Below are 5,896 nucleotides of genomic sequence, written 5' to 3'. Positions count from 1 at the left end.
GACTCAGCAGACGTTGGCCCACATGGGAAGACTTGCCAGGGCAGGCACAGAGGAGAGGGAGCATGGGAAACAGCGAGGAAATAGAGAGAAGAGGTTGGCTCTTCCCCAGGGAACCCCAAGAGAACCCCGCCCTACCCCAAAGCAGGGCCCGGCCTTGGGCGTGTCTCTGGGTACTGGCCAGTTGCTTCCCAGCCCATCTAAAAGGCAGGCTGTCACTGCCCCCAGGCTCACCCACTATCTCCAGCCTCTTGCCCAGCTGCCAATTGAGGCAGCCTGGACTCAGCTTTGACAGGCCCCTCCTCTCAGTCCGCACTCTCCTGAGCCTCCAGCCTTCTCCAGGCCGCAGCCCACCCACCTGCCACAGGCTTCCTACCTGTCAGGCCCCAGGGTGCACAGCCTACACACTCCCCCAAGCTCCGCAGCTAGTCACTTTGTGCTGGCCCCGGGGGAGAGCGATGACTCAGAGCCAGCCCTGCCCTGGGGTCCTGACATTGCTGCTTCCAGACTGGACAAATAGCCATTTCCCTCTGACAAGAGGATTGATGCTTTCCTCTCAGGAGAGGCTCTTAGGGCCTGGGAAATGTTGCCCTCTCTGGCTCCAGAGCTGCCTCTGAGGGCTAAGAGACCCATTTCTGAGGGTTCCCCCTCCACCACCACCTCCTCTCTGGAATTTTCCATAAATCCTTGGATGACAGGGAGAAAGGAACTAAGAAGAAAGAGGAGGCCTGGAAAGAGGCACACCCTCACAGGCATGCTCAAAAAAACAACCCCCTCAGACACAGGCACACGTGCCATGAGCCTGTGTGCACACACAGCAGACACACACGCACACAGGTACACACCGGCTGCACCCAACAGGAGCACATGGGCACAAAGCCACACCCAGGAAAACACTCTTAAACATAATTACCTGCACAGAGGCCCAAGGGCACACACGTCATCACACAGGATCAGGTACAAACACAAAGACAGCATGAAGACACACACATGCTGCAGCCACAGCACTCACACACACACAGGCACTCACCTGCAGAAAAGCTCACCTGAGGTCCACAAGGAGAGCTGCCTGCCTCTCAATGGCTTTATCCCATTTTGCTCCACCCTGGGGCTGGGGGTGCCCCTTCCTACAGGCCCTGCATAGAGAAGGCAGTGCAGCTGCAGCCCCTACCTGGGTGAAGAGGGGAATGGAGATCTGGGGCATCTTTAGGGGTAGGGAGTCCTCAGCCAGGCTCAGGGGCAAGGTGAGACCTAAGAAGTGCCAGGTGGCACTGCAAGCACGGGGTGGTGCACAGCTAGCCACACTACCCTGCCGCAGGGCAGGACACTCGGACACAGTGTCCAGAACTAGAGGCTGCTCCAGGGGTGGGGGAGCGGCGGCCAAGAAGCCTTCAGCATCCCACCACCCACCTCTGCTGAGAGGGAGAGAGCCAAAGCCACCCTCTCCCTCCCCCTCCCCTTCTCCTCCACCCCTTTAGGAATCCCAGGCACAGATATGCTGCTCCAGCAGATTGCCAGGGGTGGGAGCTAAGGAATCGATGATGCTTACAGCATTGTACAGCGGGTGGGAAAGGCCACCCTGGGCCTCCCTGACACCAGATGTAAATGATTCCACCAACAGGAAAAACACTCAGCCGCAGCTGGAGTGGCCCGCTGGAGAGTGCTTTCACCTCGAGGACACGAGGACCCGCAGGGCGCCTGCAGCAGCCTGACGCTGGGAGCTTCTGCCGGGCTGTCTGTGTGGTGAGGGGTCAGATCACACAGCTTCCAGGCCCCGAGACCCCCGACAGCCCAAGCCACAGCCACCTCCAGCTCTGCCAGGCGGCCTCTCGTCCCTGGGGAGCACCAAGCGGCAGGAGCCTAAAGGCCCAGGCTTTTAGAGAACAGCTGTTCAGAAGGATTTGTCTGTGAACAAAAATGGGGTTTTGTTTTCTTAACCAGAAAACCTGGTTCTTTTTCTTGTCAGGTAACTCCAAGGCTACTAGTAAGCTCTAGAAAGGAAGAAACCAGTAGGCCCTGGTTGTCTGGCTCCTACAGGCTCCTAGGCTGTTCAATCCCCAGAAGTGTTTCTGGAGGTGTCCCAGGAGGCATCCCACATGTGCTTATGGATAAGGCTATATGACAGCTACGGATTTATGCCTCTTCTGCTATGGACTGTGGCAGCCTGACACTCACACTTCTGCTGAGTACCACTGGTCCATCCACCAGGCGCTACAGTGGAGCAGCCTTCCCCCATCTGTACTGCCAGACCCAAAGCTGTCCAACAGCCTCGCAAACTGGGGCAGAGCCTCTCTCCTGCCATGCCACGCTCTGTTGGACAGCCCCAGAGCAGGGCTGCATGGGCACCACTGCCTTGTTCCATTTTAGGGAAATGAATTTTGTAATTCCGACCACCCCCCCCATCCCTCTTCCATGCCTTAGCGTCCAGACGTGGGTCCATGGCGGTCTCGATGGAGACAGAGCCCAGGTGGGACCTAGAAGCTCCCTGCCTGCCAATGACCTCCACCGGGCAAACCCATGGGCCAGCCTGCCTCTTTCCTTAGGTGAACACTCTTCCAGAAGACCTGCAGAACAGTGAAAGAGGGTGGTGATGCACCTATCCCACTGGGCACCAGAAATATCTAGCTTCACGTGAATTCTGGAGATGGGGCAGACACATGATCAGCCTACAGAAGTCATGGCAACACCTTAGTAATGTTGCTGCTCACCACCCTACTCCACCCTAGTCCTGAAACAGCTCAAGGGGCAAGGTCATTGTCTTGGAGGTCAGATCTCTGTGCTGGGCTGAGGGCCAACCTCTGACCACAAGCTCTCTTCAGTACTGGGAGAAAGGCAAGAGAATCTAGGCTCAGTGTTCCTCAGCGCCACAGCCTTCGCCCCACTTCCTTCTTTTTTCCATATGGAATGAAGATCTTTAGTATGGAAGAAAGGAGCAATTACTGAACCACTCTAGAACCAGTGTTCTCCCAAGAACACCTCTCCCCAGGTCTCCAGCTCTGGCCCTCAGGACCCTTGCTTGGTCTCCCAAGGCCCCATCCTGCTGCCCAGAGATGGGCGCTGGAGCCTTGGCCACCAGTCTCCCCAGGGACTTTGTTCATGTCCCAATTCCTCTCCCCCTTCACTCTGAGCCCTGAGTGATTCTATTATCAATGGTTTCACCTCTTCAGTATTTGCAAGGAAGTTAGAGTCCACAGTCAGCTTCAGGCTGGATATTACCCAAACAGCCTCACTCTTCTCAAAGACAACACTAAGAACATCCTCAACTGTGCCTTTCTTAGACTCCAGCAGCCTAAAGAAGCTTCTGGAGAGAAGAGACCTCTAGAAATGCAAACTCGTGGTTCACTTAGCACAAAGGAGGGGATCCCCACGGTCCTGAGGATGTGGGGGCCAACCTGACCTGGATCCATGATCACCACCCCCTCCTCGGGACAGAGAACCCTCAGGGCTGCTGGTTCCTTGGTCATCTAGTTGTCTCTGACTTTGATAAATGCCTTAGACTTCAAAAACTTCCAAACTTTTGTGAATCAGTTGGGAACCATATCTAATGGCACTTATAGTAAGCACTTGCGTGCTGTGATGAGGTACTGCAAAGAACTTGGTGAAATTCTGAAACCAGCACCACAATAGGCCTAGAAAGTCCCCAAACATGAGAGGGTGACACTGGGGCACAGCTCTCCACAACAACCCGTCTCAAGGAACTAACTGATCTTTGGGTCAATCTAAAAGGGGGGGTTACAAAACACGAAATCACAGGGACCAGGAGGGTTGTGGGGGGGGCAACAGCAGGCCCTGTGCTCATCCTGGCTGTTAGCCTTGAGGATATTTGCAGGTGAAGATGAACAGAGGGTCAGGAGCAGCAGGCACTGGCACTTCCAGCCTTGATGGTGAGACAGCTGTAATTGGGAGGTGGAGCCCCACACCTTCAGTTCACCTGGCCCGTGCTCCCTTCCTGCCTACAGACAGAGGGTGCTGGCCACATGTGCTTCAAGGATGTCCCTTTCTGGGGGCAGTGATCTCTGGTTAACCCTGCCCGCAGCTTCTGTTACAGTTTGATTTCACCTGCACAGTGACCAGAGAAAGAAAATGCCCCGATCTCTCATTCTCTCTCTCTCTCTCTCTCTCTCTCTCTCTCTCTCTCCCCTGGTGGAAGGCTCTGGGTTCTGGGCTTCTAGGTTCTTGGCTTCTGTCGCATAAAAGAATTTAAAGACATGCCATAGGGCAGGCAAGGGTATAAAGAGTTTATTAAGAAACAAGAAAACGAGAGTATGCAGTCGGAGGCGTGGACCGTGGGCGTGTGGCAAGGTGAGTCACGACAGTGGGGCCCCAGGTTAGGCCTTTTAAACCCTTTCCCTTTCTTCTCCCTCCTCAGAATGGTGGGGAGGGTCCCCAGCTGTTTGCTGTTCTGATTGGTTGCCCCACCTGTCAGTTCTCAGGGGGACAATGGTGAGGCCTTTGAAGGTATCAGGGCTTCCCCTCCACTCAGAAACCTGTTCTTGTTTCAAATGGGAATCCCACGGCAGGTGTCTCCCGGGCTTTATATTTCTCTACCATTTTTCCTTCAGGGGGTTTCCAGCACGGTTTCCCGCCCCTGTGTCTTGAGGCCACATTTTCTGCCAGACCTGCCCCGTGTTCCCTCTTTCACTATGCTAACCTGTTTCATGTGTCTGCCTGGTCTCCCCCACGCATGTGCGTACATATGTGTGCGTGCGTGCTTGCATTGGAGTGCGAGCGGGGGAGGTGGGGTGTAGAAATATATTATTGTTTTTATTTTTATTTTTTTAATTTCTTTTCCCCTCCCCCCCCCCAGTTGTCTGCTCTCTGTTTCCATTCGCGTGTGTTCTTCTGTGATCGCTTCTGTCCTTAGCAGCAGCACTGGGAATCTGTGTTTGTTTTTGTTGCATCATCTTGCTGTGTCAGCTCTTCGTGTGTGCGGCACCACTCCTGGGCAGGCTGCACTTTCTTTCGCGCTGGGTGGCTCTCCTGACAGGGTATGCGTGGGGCTCCCCTACGTGGGGGACACCCCTGCGTGGCACGGCACTCCTTGCGCACATCAGCACTGTGAAATCTAACTGCAGTTGAAGATGGTTGTCCTAAGAGGATGACAGAAATCCTCTGAGGGAGAAAACTGCTCTTCCGTTCATGAAAACACCTTAATGGATCTTTTAATTATGCAAAGAGAGGCCCAGAGCTGCTCTGGATGGGAAGCTAAATCACTCAGCATAACAAAGTAATGGGAATTTTAGAAGTGTCCTAGAAGGTAGCTTTAGGAAAGGGCCCCAACCAGAGGTGAGAAATCCAGGGCCTAGGGAGAAAGGCAGACAGTGAGGAGCGCAGGCTTCCTCTACGGCTACTGTCCCCATGCGGACACTGAGGGAGCCGCCTTGGCTTTCCCATTGCACGTTGGAGTCGGTCTACCTAGATGTCAATGGTGTTGAGTAAAATAAAATGGCTGCCTGCACTGCGCATTGTCGGGGGGACTCTTTGCTGAGAAGACCAGAATAATTGACCATCAGGGGTTTTCTGAGGAAATGGGAACAGATGGGCAACACTTGCTGATAAAACCAGTTTGGGTCCAGTAGAGAGAGCTTATCAGAATGGGGAAACATGCCACACTATTCAATATATATCTGCTCCCCACTTTGTAAGACTCTTCCCGTATGTAAATGGAAACTTAACATCAGCCAAGCATAACATTTCCTCACTTGCCTCCTCATTTGCCCTATACAAGCTGCCCCTTTCTGCCCCCTGGGTGGAGCTCCCTTCTCCTTTCTGAATGGGATGCTGCCTGACACATGAATTGCTTGATAAAGCTGTGAGAGCCTAACATCAACTGTTGCAAAGTTTTTCTTTTAACAATGGAAAGGGCACCCTTGAAGGTTGGAAGACTGAGACACCTAGA

This window comes from Dasypus novemcinctus, chromosome 3 (genome assembly GCF_030445035.2).
Source record: "Dasypus novemcinctus isolate mDasNov1 chromosome 3, mDasNov1.1.hap2, whole genome shotgun sequence".
NCBI lineage: Eukaryota > Metazoa > Chordata > Mammalia > Cingulata > Dasypodidae > Dasypus > Dasypus novemcinctus.
The sequence above is the reverse complement of the archived record's forward strand: the minus strand, read 5'-3'. Positions refer to the sequence as shown.